The sequence below is a fragment of the Mus musculus genome, chromosome 2 (genome assembly GCF_000001635.26).
Source record: "Mus musculus strain C57BL/6J chromosome 2, GRCm38.p6 C57BL/6J".
In the NCBI taxonomy this organism is placed as follows: Eukaryota; Metazoa; Chordata; class Mammalia; order Rodentia; family Muridae; genus Mus; species Mus musculus.
In genome coordinates this window covers 148,624,198-148,639,854 of record NC_000068.7, presented here as the reverse complement: position 1 = coordinate 148,639,854, position 15,657 = coordinate 148,624,198, and the positions used below count along the sequence as shown (strand labels likewise).

At 45.1% G+C, this 15,657-nt stretch overlaps 1 pseudogene; it reads right to left on the bottom strand.

Annotated features, from left to right (window-relative positions):
• Positions 1-15,032: 15,032 nt before the first annotated feature.
• Positions 15,033-15,144, bottom strand: Gm25866 (annotated as a pseudogene).
• Positions 15,145-15,657: the final 513 nt, after the last annotated feature.

The window sequence follows — 15,657 nt, the reverse complement described above, 5'->3', positions numbered from 1 at the left end:
TTTACTATCAGCTCAGTAACTCTGTAGGCAGCCGTAGAACAGTAGATGTGTTTATGTGAGGCAGTTAAAGCCACTTAGTCTTCAGTGTAAGAAATGGCTTTTCCCCTGCTGTCCGCCCTAGAAATAAATCAGGTCACCCTTGATATACTCGGCAGCCATCTGAATTGGCCTGATGTATCAGCACTTTATGGGATGATTTGGAGTACGCCCCTTCCTTGAGTCTGTGGGTAAAGGTGCCTCCTTCCTGTCATTAACAAGTTTCTGGAATTTTGTTATTTTTTTTCCCCAGTGTTCCTGAGAGTTCACAGACAACAGCAGATCATAATCAACAGTAGATCTAATCCTTCTCAGATGGTGTCACTTCTGGGTGACGAAGCATTCAAACAAATGAGCCCATGGAGGTAGTTCTTATTCAGACCACCACAAAATCATTTCTCAAGATTAAGGGTTACAAATGAAATCCCTGCAAGTGGCCTTGGTCAATCCATGGTGCAAATCACTCACCCAGTCATTTGCTCTTATTCTTTTACTTAGTCATCCACTCACTCATTTACTTGCTCACTGTTACTAATTCAGATACTTGTTTCCTTACTCATTCGTGCACTTGTTCATTCACTCACTCACTGAGCTTAGTGCCAAGTGTCTCCTTTTACATTTGACAAGCAGCGAAGTATAAGACCCCAACTCTTGTATTTGAGTGGTTAAAACAGACATCATGCACATGGGTGTGCACATACACATACAGAAATGAGTGAAGAAGGCTGGGACACACTCGTGTGTTAGTGAAGGAAAGAAATAGGAAAGATAAACCCCTGCCTGGCCCATTTGTAAATAAATAGATCATAAAGAGTGAGAGACTAAGGAATATGATAATGGAAGCTTAGTTTTAGTTTATCAGGGGAAGGCCCCTCAGAGAGCAGACATTTACACTAAATCCTAAAAGAAGAGGAACAAAAACCATTTTTGGCATAGGAAACAGCTAGAACAGGGGTTCTGAAATGGGTAGGAGTTGGGAATGCTCAAACCAGGCCAAAAGTTGGCTTCAATTGAGGGTGCACCATGTTGATGTTAGAAAATTCCTGGGGACAAAAAGACTCTGAATTTTGATCATGCCTAGCCTCATGTAACAAGAGACAGAGGGGAATGTTGTTCCTATCCAGGAGGAGACCAGTGGAAACTAGGCAGACTAGCGATGTCACCAACATTCATAAAGGGTGTCTTTCTTGCGGTTCGGTGGGAAATGGGGTAGTCAGATGAAGTGAATGAGACTGGGAGGTAAAAGAGGGAGGGCAGGTGATTTGGAGCTTTTGAAGTGGTGTGAAAAAGGGGCCACAGCGTCAGTGAATATAATGGGACCAAAGAAAGGGAAAGATAGACTGTAGAGGAGGTCTGTTTTGGAGACTGTATTCAAACTATTGCTGATGCGATTAAGGAAAAAGAAGAGTCAAGGTGTCTGCTTGGAACCATTACACAGAAGAAGCAGACACACAAGAATCCTTTCAGTGTGATGTCTGTGAGTTACCCATGCGTGTGTCCTGTGGTCACTGGAAGATGGATTCCAGTAGTCAGGAAGTCACCTGCATGGGGTTACAATTGAGGATCATTGTGGCAAATAGTGTTAATTAGATTTTAGGGAGCAGAGAAACTTTCACAGTTAAAAATTCTGTGACTCTGGAGAGTCTGGACTCTGGAGAAATGGCACACATGGTAAACTAGCTTGATTTACAAACACGAGAACCTGGGCTTAATCTCCAGAATGTATGTTAAAAAACAAAACAAAACAAAACAAAACAAAACAAAACAAAACAAAACAGGCATGGTGGCACACACTTCTAAGTTCAGCACTATGGAGGAGGTAGATAGATGCCTGGAGCTCAATGGCCAGCAAGCCTAACCTATGTACCAAGTCCCCAACTTCTAGTGCGCATCTCACCTAAGTCACATGTGGTTCTTTTTGATGTTCTCAGAATAGCAAGGATAGTGGCACGGAATTTTCTAGTCTTCCACGATAGCCAATATCATGTGATCTGCACCCACAATGGAGAAGACTCAGTCTGAGGATGCACTGGTGAGAGGAGCCAGATCATGGTATCTCTGAGAGTGAGTTCCCTATTCCTGCAGTCATGAAATAAATGCAGATGAGCTACTAGCTTGAAGGTAAAGGTTGGCCAGCATGGGAGCTCTCATCTCCCAAAGTCTCTGAGTTAATCTGGAGTGCATGTGGGATGGATGCAATTAAGGGAGAGAGACTTGGATGCCTCTCACTCATCCTGCCTGTAAGCTCCTGGGAAATCAATGTTTTTGTGAGTGTGGGACTGGATACTTGGTTCAAAGTTTCTTTTATATTATTGGAACCAAGGCATGAATAAGGCTGTTTTGCAGATGACAATCCAGGCCTTATGCATCCATGGCTATCCCACAGAGAATACAATAGTTAAGCAATTAACTCCATGGAGACTTGTTAGGAAATTTCAAGATTTTTGTGCATTTCATCTTTTTTGGCATTTTATAACTTAATGATGGCAAATATTCATGGACTTTAGTTCTGGGTTCAGGGTTCTGAGGTGGCTATGAAGTGCTGAGCACATTGCTCCAGGGGAAGCACAAACTTGGCTCAAGAGGTGAAAACTACTTTTAATCACCAACAGTTCATAAAAACGGGCAGGTCCTGGAAGTCATTGCTGCTAGGATCAGTAACCGTGAGTGAGAAGTGCAGAGATCTGGGGTTTGGTAAATATTTTCAGTCTGCCCAGTGTTGTGTGTACAGTGGGTAGGGGTGTGGAAGTGGATGGGTGGGTGGGTGGGTGTGATAGCTTCAAGGTGTGATAACTGCAAGTGTGAGGCAAGTGTGAAGCATGTCTGACTTCAGCTAGGGCGTGTTCCTGTAATGGGTTATATTGGTTGCCAATCTGGCAAGATCCAGAATCACTTTGGAAAGAAATATCTGGGCATTTCTTTGAGGAAGACTGTAGATGGAGTTAATCGAGGTTGGAAGGTAGACACTTTTTTTATTGGTTATTTTATTATTTACATTTCAAATATTATCCCCCTTCTTGGCTTTCCCTCCACAAATCCCCTCTCCCATCCCTCTCCCCTTGCCTCTATGAAGGAGCTCACCACCCACCCACCCACACCTGCCTCACTGCCCTAACATTCCCCTACCCTTGGTCATTGAGACTCCACAGGAACCAAGGACCGCCCCTCCCAGTAATGCCAGATAAGGCCATCCTCTGCTACATATACAACTAGAGCCATGGGTTCCCCCCTCCTCCCCAACTCTGTACTATTTAGTCGCTGGTTTAGTCCCTGGGAGTTTTGGGGGGTCTGGCTGGTTGATCTTGTTGTTCTTCCTATGGGGTTGCAAACCTCTTCAGCTCCTTCAGTCCTAGCCCTAACTTCACCTTTGGGTGCCCATGCTCAGTCCAATGTTTGGCTGCCTGCATCTGCATCTGTTTTGGTCTGACCAATATAGACGACAGACCCTTAATATAAGTGGCACCATTTCATGGGCTAGGCTCCTGGACTGTATAGAAAGGAGACAGAAATCTGGGCACCAGCTTTCATTCACTTTCTGTTTCCAGACTGTGGATGCAATGTGACCAGCTGCTCCATGCTCTTGCTACTATGACTTTCCTGCACTGGTGAACTGTTCCTCTGAAAATGCAAGCCAAAAGAAACCCTTCCTTCCTTAAGTTGTTTTTATGAGGTATTTTTTTGTCAAGCAGTGAGAAAAGTAATGAATACAGTCACAGGGAGTGTGTTGAATGCAAATCTCAAAGTCTTCCTCATGGTGGCTACTGAGTGGACTCTGAAGGCAGGAGGGAGTCTCAAAGTTGAAACGTGGAAGTTGGTAGTAGAGAGAATTATGAGAAGATAGTAAATAAGAGCAGCAATGTGGGAGATACCCAAACAACCCATCAGTGTCATAGGGGAGGATAACGCTGAATGCATTGTTCAAAGGAGATGCATAAACTTGGCACGAGGGGTGAAAACTTATTAATTACAGAGTCTTATGGAGACAGTCAGGGCCTAGAGTCCTTGCTGCCGGAATCAGTGGCTATGAATGGTTTGGAAGAAGTTTCAGTCTACTGAGTGTTTTATGTTCCCCACCCATCCACCCACCCATGTGTGTGTGTGTGTGTGTGTGTGTGTGTGTGTGTGTGCACGCGCGTGCGCACATGCGCATGTCATAACTTCAAAATAAGACATTTTAAAAAATTATGTATTTTCTTCATTTACATTTCCAATGCTATCCCAAAAGTCCCCCATACCCTCCCCCCCCCAAAAAAAACTCCCCTACCTACCCACTCCCACTTCTTGGCCCTGGCGTTCCCCTGTACTGAAGCATATAAAGTTTGCAATACCAATGGGACTCTCTTTCCAATGATGGCCGACTAGGCTATCTTATGACACATATGCAGCTAGAGACATGAGCTCTGGGGGTGTGTGTGGGGGTACTGGTTAGTTCATATTGTTGTTCCACCTATAGGGTTGCAGACCCCTTTAGCTCCTTGGGTACTTTCTCTAGCTCTTCCATTGGGGGTCCTGTGATTCATCCAATAGCTGACTGTGATATATATATATATATATATATATATATATATATATATATATATATATATATATATATGCTAATATATGACTGTGTTTGCTAGGCCCCGGCTAATATATGACTGTGTTTGCTAGGCCCCGGCTAATATATGACTGTGTTTGCTAGGCCCAGGCTTAGCCTCACAAGAGACAGCTATATAAGACATTCTTAATAAGATGAATAAAACTATTTTCTATTCAGCTGCTCACCATACATCAGAAACCCTGCACACTATAGCAGGTGTCCACTATTGGGCTCAGGAAGACTCAGGAGGAGCCAAGGAACAGGAAGGGGAGCCTTCTTTCACTAGCACAGCACCTGTCAGATAGTGGCTGCATTTCACCATGTCACTGGCTCTACTCTCAAGGGCCACAACTACACTAAGCAGCCCTTCCCTCTCCACCAGTGGCTCCCAGAGGCTGACTGTTCCAGGGTCTTGTGTCATCCTACATTTGCTCACTCATATCTGAATATGTTCCACTTCTAGTTGAAACCTACCCAGAAGAAAACGTTTTCTGTCTGTGTTGCAGTGATACTGTAAGAAAGAACTTTGCTCTACCAAAGTGGAGCAGGTGTCTCAGGAGAAAAGCTTGAGATGATCCAAATGATGAGTCAGTTTCTGAGAGGCAGATGGCAAGTCAGACTTGGAGGAGTTTGCTGGGGAGGAGTTTAGCTATCATAGGGAGGGCGGCATACCATAGGATTGCGGCAACAAGCTGGCTGCAGTGTAATATAATCTTCGGATTTTATTTAAATCTAAAATTTACAGGTTATATCTTTTAGGCCACAGCAATCCCAGGATACCAGGATGATAACACTAGACGTGAACTGTGGGTAAAACCTTCTTGAGCATAAAGGGCAGTGGTGTCCTTTTTTGTCCCTAGAGGCCAGGGAGGGTGAGTATCTTTACATGGTTCTGGCCACTAGAGATCATCCAGGCCTTCATCTTATTTCAGGAAGCAGTTCTTGATAGTAAGTCTTGAGGCCAGCACTGTGGTGGTGGGAGAGAGCTATACTGAGTCTCTTCCACCTCTCTTCTTACAAAGGATAGGCTGGTGTGACCCTGGGCTCTGTTTATTATCAAGACTCACACTGTTGTGACTCGGTTAGGTTACAAGTCTAAGCATTTTTAAGCATCATATATAAGTAAACTATAATTTTGATATTGGTTGAATTTTGATAATGAAAAGCACTTGGTATCCAAAAGATAGGACTCTTGCCATGTAAAGCTGTCTGAAAAAGGCAATAGCAATAATCATTTTAAAAAGTGATCTGTAGAAATTTTTAAGATTTAATTATTTTTATTTTTATATATGTTTTGCTTGCACATGTACCATGTGCATGTCTGGTGCCTGAGGAGGCTAGCAGAGGGTATCAGATCCCCCAGAGCTAGAGTTACAGATAGTCATGAGTTGCCATGTAGGTGCTGAGAACTGACTATGGATCTTTTGCAAGAGTACTCTTAACTTCTGAGTCACATCTTCAGCTCCTGAAAGATATTTTTTTGATTCAGAGAAATGGAATTAACAAAGCTTCTCTTAAAAATAAAACGCAATCCCCTCAAACTCTGCTCCATCTTTTTCCCTGTGCATCTTGTAGACCCATTTCATATGAGAGAGTCAATACCTGACTCTATTAATGACCCTCTGCTATGCTTGTAGACAAGAACCTAGCATAACTGTCCTCTGAGAGGCCCCATTCAGCAGTTGATGGAAACACATGCAGAGACCCACACCCAAACATCAGGTGGAACTTGGGGAGTCTTGTGGAAGAGTACCAGATAGAACTGAGTGAGGTAGAAGGATCAAGGACACCGCAAGTAGACCAACAGAGTCAACTAACCTGGGCCCATGGGGCTCACAGAGACTGAACCACCAACCAAAGAGCATGCTGGGGCTAGTCCTAGGCCCCCTACACATTTTGTAGCAGATATGCAGCTTGGTCTTCATGTGGGTCTCTGAACAATTGGAGCAAGGAGTGTCTCTGACTTTGCTACCTGCCATTGGATTTCCTTCCCCTAATTGAACTGCCTGGTTGGACCTCAGTGGGAGAGGACGTGCTTAATCCTTCTGGGAGTAGATGTCCCAGATTGAGGTGGTACCCAAGGTGGGCTTCTCCTCAGAAAATGGGAGGAGATAATGAGGTGATGGATTTGTGAGGGTGGAACTGGGAGGAGAGCTGCTATCAGGATGTAAAGTGAATAAATAAAAGTTATTAAAAATAAATAAATAATCACCTTCCCCAAACTTCCACGTTGTCAGTGGATATCTAGCTGTCATTAGAGAGTAGAGCATCTGAGAGAAGCCTGAGTGATTTCCATAGAGTGAGCAGAGAGAAACCTTGGAAAAACTCATCTCTGCTCCTGAAGGACACAGATACCCACATACATTGTCATATGAGCACATGTGCACAATGTCAGCTCAGGGCATACCAAAGGCCCATGGGTGGCACTGATGGGAACTGCTGGAACCTTTAAGGAATGGGACCAAGGGATAGAGCAGTGGCTCCACAATTATGAGTGCATAACTGCTCTTGCTGAGAACTTGAGTTCAGTTCCCATCATCCATAGTTGGGTGACTCCTAACTGCCTGCAACTAAGCTCCAGAGAGATCTGATGCCTCTGGCCTCCAAAGGAACCTGCACTAATGAGCACATGCCCAGTCCCCAACAAACTAATATTCAAAACAAAACAAAACAAAACAAAACAAAAAAAAGAAGTAGGGTCTGATAGAAGGAAGTAAGATGGAAGGATATGACCTAAAAGGGATTTGAGGGCCATGGCCCTGTTTCTTTCTTTTTGTCTCCTAGCTGCCATGATGCAAATGGCTAGCTCCATGGCACACTTCCTACTATGATATTCTGCCACACATGGGCCTAAAAATAATGGAGCCAGCCGACCATGCGGTGGACCCTCCAAACAATGAGCCAAAGTAAATCATTTAAATTTGTTTACCTCCAGTACTTTTGTCACAGAGACCTGCAGATGTGTATGCTCACGGAAGTTCATGCATATACATGTGCTCACATATGCTTATCATAACCTGATGTCTAGCACCGAAATTCATTGTAATTTCATGTGGTTCACAGAGGTACCAAGCTCCACCCGTCTAAGCCATTCACATCTGCCCAGCTGTTGAGTGAAATCCCTTGAAGTCCCTAAACTGCCCACATCCCAGGGAGCTACCAGATGGGTTTTACTTCACATTAGTAATAGTTTTCCATCATTGCTCTCAAAGGCTACCTGCTCATGAAGGAAGAAATCGTTATTTCCCCAGAGCCTGGCTGACCTCTGGATGCTGTTACCACACCATTCTACTGCCAAGAGAGCTCAGTTATGTGTTTGCAGCCCTGACATCTGGATCCTTCCTGCACAGTTCAGGGATCCACCCCTTCCTCACTTTGCCTCAGAAACCCAGCTCTCTGTGCCTGTGCAGTGATGCAATGACTCTTGGCTGGGACAAGCTGAGACCAAGGACTAGACATGCCCATCTGCCCCCAGAGGCACTTTGGCTCTGAGCTTTCTCTTTGCTTCCAGGATCCACATTCTTGGAAGAGCGCCCTTCCCTTTCCTCTATTACCAGATCTTCCTAGTGTCCCTGCCCACCACACCCAGCACCTGCGCTAATCATCTAACCTAGACACTTCCCGTATGATTCTATAAGAAAGGTGTGGGACCTGGGGGCCAGTCCAGGAAAGCGAGTGATGTTATGCCATGGGAATGGTCATCCTAGGTATGGTACATATCTAAGAATATAGGGTACCCTTTTAGCCAGGTCCATGACAACTCTAGCTGGAGCTCAGTTTCACCTTAATAGCTCCAACTCAAACACAGAGTTGCTAGGGATTTGAGCAAGGACAGCTTTGGGGGAGATGTGTGAGAGAGAAGAAACGCAACTTTCCTCTGGATATAGGCAACTGAGTTTTGTTTTCCTATCTTGTGAAGGAAGAAAAGCCAAAGTGGAGGGCCTGTTTGGACTTCCTCTACCATTCCTTTTTGATCCTTGGCTCCAGTTTCTGAGCTTGCCTGGTAGTTTCTCTGACTAAACCAATATGGTTATTCTTGTTTGTCTGGTTAGGCCAGATCCTAGAAGGGTTGGAGACAGCACATTCCTTAGAGCAGAAGTTGTGGAGAGACTTCTACAGGTAAGTAACTTGTCCAAATTCATTAAGTTCCCTGGTTGCCGGCAGAGACCAGGTTTTTCACTGGCTCTCTTACCTTTGCCAAGTATCCTGTAACTGTGGGTGAAAGCTGCTTTCAGAATCTTTTAGGAAAAGAGAACTTTGTCTGCTGAGAAAGTGTGAGAGCAAGGCTCAGCCTACCTCTGACCCTCTCTCTTAAGGTTCAAGTGCTCCTGAACAATAAGTTTGGAAGTATCATTTAGAGGAGCTGATGAGACCAGCATATAGGCTCCAAACTTTCCAAAGGTTGAGAGTACTTCCAAGCCCCTAGAAAATGGTCATTAAGCACACAAAGTGGTATGTAGCACTAGTAGTAATTGCAGTATCCACAGGCATTAAGGAGATGCAGAGTAACATCACAATGAACATCACTGCATACCCACTGGGATGACCAAGTTGGGTAGTATGAACAAGCCACGGCAAGTGTTGGGGGGGGGGTGTGGGGTCCCTAGAGCTCTTGTACCTTGCTGGAGGGAAGGCAAGGTGTTACTGTCATCTTCAAAAACTCTATTAGTTTTTTAGCCAGTTGAATGTTAAGTGTCTTTTACCACTGTACAATGCTATCCTGAGATGTTTATTTGGGAAAAATGAAATGGTATATCTGTGAAAAGATGATGCACAGTGGTTCACAACAGACTTATTCACAGTAGCTCTAAGTAGGACATAGTCTTATTGTCTGATAGAGGAAAATGGGCAAAGAGTTATAGCATGGTAATCCTCTTATTCATGCCTTTCATTTTTAGTTACCTGCTTTAGCTATAGCTGGAAAATATCAAGCCACAAGAAAATTTTGTAAGCATATAGCTCTTAGCTCATAACTTTTGATGTGTCTATCACTCTGAGAAGTATGATAGAATTTTATGTTAACCTTCTTGGGAATGTGAATTATCCTTCTATCCAGCATACTATATGTTGCCTGGATAGACCATGTCTGCTGTGGACTTCATGCTGCATATTAGCAGCATCATAATCATGAGCGCCACTCTGCAGCTTCACAGCACTTACATTCAGGCAACTATCATTTTGCCTCAGTGAGCACAGAGAAGCAGTAACCTTGATTAGCTGCTGTGGGCATTTTTGAGGTTCCTGGTTGGAGCCCCAACATGGTTACAAGTGTGTTGTTGACATAATCCAAGAAGTATGCAAGTTAAAGGACACAAAAGACATGAAAAGTGCTGATCATGTCACCCACAGCTGATTGGGTGATAGCCAGGTCCCTACACCTCTTGATCATCAGGAAGGTCACCAGGAAGAAAGATGTCCAAGAGGACAGGAGGAGTCTGGGCTCTAGGGTGGCCAGAGAATTAAGGAACGGCTCTTTTCCAGCCTTCAAGAGCTCTTAGCAACCCCTGAAGATCCCCTGATCTGCAGAAGAACCAGGAAGTTGCTCTCAACTTGGATTTATAAATTGTGGCTTTATAAATGGTTTCTTTCTGCCATCAACCATGAGAAGCAACTCAAAGTACCTTCTTTGCAGTATGCCTTTTATCAAAGTGAGAGAGGGAAGTCAAGGCAGTTCTTTTATAAAGGTGGCCTTTGCCCATTCAGTTTCCCTAGGTGTCTTCTCGTGCTTCTAGGAATAACTGAGTATCATGCTGAAAAATACAATCCTGAGCTATGGAGGAATAGTCACAGCAGTCTCAGTTTTGTTCCCACTTTAAGAAGTGCACACTTCAGAGCTTTAACCCAGGGGACCCTATGATTTTGGGATGTGAAAACCCAGTGGCCTGTTCTCTGGGGTCTCTCACTTATAGCACAAATAGAGCACAGCCCACAAAGACACCATCCACCAGAAAGTTTCCCAAGCCTTGGGTGGCAAGCTCACCAGGAACCCTGGGGTGTCCATCCATGAGCAATAACCTTGCTCTGTGAAACCTGTTGAGTCTGTACCATGTCAGCTGGTTGATAGAAGAAGCACAAAGACATCACAGGCACAAATGGAAGAGACAGGGGCACCCTCCCTTGATTTTCTGCCCCTCTGGGACTGTTTCCAATTCTTCTGCAAATAACTGGTGCTTGGCTTAGGTGCTTAGGACATAGTCCTAGTACACATGGGAGATTCTAGGTATGTTGGTATCACAGCAGACAGGGAGACAGGATAGGCACTGTTATTAGAAGGGGATAATGGAAGATGGATCAGTACCTCTTGCTCATTTGTCTGTGAGTGACCTAGACACCGAAGATGCCATGTATTCTGTGCTGAGGTTGACAAATACCCTAGGTTGAACAGGGCATCTAATTCACTGAGTTTCCAGAAAGGTTCCTACTATGGAGAAAACAGGAACAAGTGATGGCCAGGAAGATAGCAGTAGCTGCTTCTGCTTCATTGGGAAGGGACTGAAGGTACAGAAAATCAGGTCTTGTTGCTGTTAAAAGATGTGAGATGTGGGATTTGCCCTCAGGATAGCCCAGTGCAGTCCAACTCTACCTCTAACATGCCAGTGACCAGTACAAGACTGTTGAGGGCACCTCTTTGGGTTATACAAAGGCTTCCCACTCCAATGTTCGTTCCTCCTTAAATGTTTCCCAGGGACTGACTCACTGTTATTCTGACCATGAAAGTTATTGTTATTAATACCTCAGTCACTCCCCAAACCTTTCTCAGTTTGGAAAAAAACTAACATGGGATCCTACTCAGAGAACAGCGATGGTTTGACAACTGTAGAGATACTGATCCCAAGGACCAGCATCTTGTGGGGTGTGGGGGGAGATGACCATGCCTCATTCTGGAGAGGACTGTGAGAACTATTCTGTCCTGGTGTTTATGAAATCTGTATTGTGAGGAGGCCATGTCACAATGTAACTGGGAGCCAGTATGGATCTCCTAAACTCTCTTGTGACCACAGGGTAGTGGATGACCCCTTGTTCAAAACAAAAACAAAAACAAAACAACAACAAAAAAAAAACCCCACCTTCTCAAAGACCCTATATCAAGCCAATGCTCTGGGTTCTGGGTCTAGAATCACCCTGTCTGGCTCTCCACTGAAGCAACCTGAAAGGATGCTGGGACTTCTTAGTCAGGGCCTAGATTAGGGGCCTGAGAACTTTTCCATTAAGACATAGATCTGTGCTGTGTCTGGTTGTGTCCTAAGGAATTGTTCTCAAGGAATGAGAGCCATTCATTTCTGGCCCAAGTCATTTGCTCATGGTTCATTTCTCTCTTTCTTTCTTTCTTTCTTTCTTTCTTTCTTTCTTTCTTTCTTTCTTTCTTTCTTTCTTTCTCTCTCTCTCTCTCTTTCTCTCTCTCTCTCTCTCTCTCTCTCTCTCTCTCTCTCTCTCTCTCTCTCTCCCTCCCTCCCTCCCCCCCCCCTCTCTCTCTCTTTCTTTCTTTCTTTCTTTCTTTCTTTCTTTCTTTCTTTCTTTCTTTCTTTCTTTCTTTCTTTCTTTCCTAACTGCTTGGCACAGAGGTGCCACACTGTCACTCAAATCCTAAGAACTTAGTTAGCTATCAAAGAAGGGATAAAGAAGAAGAGTATCACCTGGTAGAGAAGCTTCCTAAAGAGGTACATGTGGGTAGGGGAAAAGGGGGAATTTAGGCCTAACAGGCAGGAGCTTGGAAAGAGGTCTTAAAACTAGCCTTAGGTATGCACGGGTTGGGGGTGTGGGCACCAGGTTCCAGGCTACTTTGCCTCCTTCCTCTCTCCCACATTCCCTGGATGTTGGCCCAGGAACAGTCTTGCTTTTTTGGTTAAATCTCATCTGATTCCATCTGTGGTTTGGGAACAAGATCTACAGAAGAGAAATGTGCTGAAGATGCAATAACAGACCATGACAAGTGCTTTCCTCTCATCATTCAGAAGACAGGAGGTCAAGTGGCTGGTGAAACTCAGCGGTGTGCTTCCAGAGGCCTTGACTGGGGGCCAGGCTACAGTGGCTTTCATGTTAGTGCTGGCCTGAGTCAGGAACAGATGGCTTCCTTAGAGAAACAATAGTTTGCAGTGCAGTTCGGCAAGCCTTGCTGTCTTTGCCAAGGGCTTTCTGGAACCGGATGACCTCCTGTTCCCTTGAGGTCTTGAGTTGCTAGCCCTCCCTTCCTTCCCAGTCCCTTGTTCCCCTCTCCTATGCTATTCAGGTCCCTGGAAACACTCCTGCCCTCCAACAGGATCAGGATCCACAGCAACATCTCTACCCTCAGCTTGTGTGAAAGTGAAGTGTTCGAGTGGGAAAGAAACTTCTAGCACTTGAGGCGCTCGGTCCCATAGGATGGATGCATCTGTAGGATGATGATAGGACTTTCTAAATGAGAAGAAGCCCAGGAAAAGCTCCTGGACAATTCTTTCCATGTATTCAAACTTTTGTTCTGGAATTTCACTGAGCCACTAGTGTCACTCAACAGTTCTTTTCTCTATTGAAACCAAAATCCTAGGTTAACCCAAACCATTCAGCTTTAAAACATGGCACTCAGATAACATGAAAGACAATGTGCTCATCACTAGTCACCACTGAACCCAACAGGCACAGCAGATCCTTAAATATTAGTCCTTAAATACAAACTCTCCTCCATAGCCAAAGATGTGGAAAAAATTACCAATGAACAAACAAAAACACTAACCAAACAACCCATCCCTCCCACCCCCCCCCAACATTCTCAAGATGTGGAATAGAGTCTAACTCCACCTCACATTTTGTAATAACACTAATCCACTCACTGAAACATTATTACATTTGACAATTCAGTTACCAGGGAATGGACTTTTGAACTACAAAAGGCAGTTCTAATAAACATTACACCAATTAAAAAAAACTTTTTATTGGTTTTTGTGAATTTCATATCATGTATCCCAATCCCATTCATCTCCCCTCCCTTTGTTCCACCCTCTACCCTTGCAACGTTCCCCTCAATAGAGAAAAAAAATCTCATGAAAGCTATAGTGTGGCACAGTGTGTCCCACAGTATTTCCTTTTGTCTACACTTCTTTGCTCGCAAATGTTCATTGCAATGAGTCATTAGTCTGGTTTGAGGCCTCTGGCTTCTGCTACTCTATCAATACTGGAACCTCACTGGGACTCCTCTTGGATATCTTGTTGTTGCCCTGTGTTATGGAGATCCTGTAGTTTCTCATCTCTAAGGTTAGCCCCTTCATGCTCCCCAATAGCTCATTGTTAGAGTAGATGTTGAGATGGGCCAATTCAAAGCCCTGGATCTGGGCCTGAGAGGTACTAGCCTGCCAGCTCTCACACCCTTAGAGCTGACATTACCCACAACCTCTGAAACCCCAGGATAGCTCTACCCTGCTGCCCAGGTGAAGTAAAGGCCCCTTCCCCCTAGTGTTGCAGCTGGGGAGGAACATGGGCAATTTTCTCACTCTCATGACCCTAGCGGGGGACAGGGGTGCACAGCTCTCCTGCTCTCATGATCCCGGAGCTAGGTCTCCCACTTGACACAGGTGGTAAGGGGGAAAGAGGGCATCTCACCCACGAGGCCAGTTCTCTTAACTTCACATCCTTGCAGGCTCACCTGCAACTCCCACAATGTGCAGGGTGCTTTGCTGAGTACTGCAGATTGAAGGCAAAGACTGGGGTCAGCTCTTCGGCTCTCATGTTTCTAGGGCCACCTCTCCTGAAATGCCTAAGTGATGGGTGAGACCAATTCTGCACAGCCCTCAGAAATCAACATGGCCCTGGATAGCAGCCCAAACCAGGGACATCTGCCTGGCTTTTGGTTGTAATAGACCCCTAACTGCTTCAGGGCCATGGACCCAGACATGCAGCAAAGGCCAGGACCCCACCATGGTCTCAGGTGGCATCACCAGCTCCTCACATCAGGAGCTGTTCCTCACTACCATTGACTCTCCAGTTCTGCCTCTCTTCATTGTGCCCACATCTTTGTTTCTCTCTTTTTTTTTTCTACTTCTCCACCACTTACTTGTTTCTCTTAGTGGCACCTACAGTCTCTGAGCTTCTGGGGTCATCTTAGAAGTGGCCTCAGGAATGATATGTCCCTCTCAAGCATTATGGCTCCTGGCAGAGGAATCATCTGGAGTGTAGTCTGCACCCCGAGGCCTGTGCGGTGCTGGACTGGTGGTCATCTCAGGCTAGCTCCCTCTCTCGGCCCCATGGCACGGGTCTTGTGTTTGTTCTTCTCTGGATTGTTCCTCACCAAGTGAGACCCTTGCAAGAGTCATCTGTCTTAGGCTCACTCTTGCCCAGGGCCTGTGGTCCCAGGTAGGAATCTTCTAGTCTTTGGTTTACTTCCCTGGGTGCCTGACTGGGCTTGACTTGTGCCAGACTGGTGGTGATCTCTGTCTCCCTTTTTTCAGAAAGTGATAGGCTACTAATCATTAGCTGAGGCTAGACATAGCCTCTCTCCTCTCTGCCACTAAATGATGCACATGTGACACAGCAGCCACATCTGCAATGACTCTAGTGGCATCTCATGCTAATTTTCAGCAGGGTGTTTTCTGTTCACTAGAAGTGAGTTTCTTGTGGTTTCCTGGATTATGGGTAACTGAAGTCCTGCAACCGTAAGTGGTATACCCAGCCTCTCACGCACACAGTGTAACTCCGTCTGGCTCACAAACCATCAGAAGGTAAGCACTTTGGGCTTTGCAGCTAGATGGCCTCTGTCACATCTGTTCAGTGCATCCTGAGGGAAGGTGTGGAAGCCGGGGCATGCCTGGGTTCCAGAAAGGCTTCTGGCATTGCTACTACTGAAGAGAAATATCATGTGGGCTATGTATAACTTTGATAATTTCAGCAGCAACATTTAAACAAAAAAGTAAGACTGACATGGTGGCTCATGCCAGTGATCCCAGCGTTTGGAAAGCTGGAGCCAGTCTGGGCTGGAGAGTAAAACAATATCAAAACACCTGAACCGAACCAACCCAAAACTCCACAACTTAATTACTTTTAGAAGTACCTTTTTAGCTCTTAAGCTCTTGCTCTCT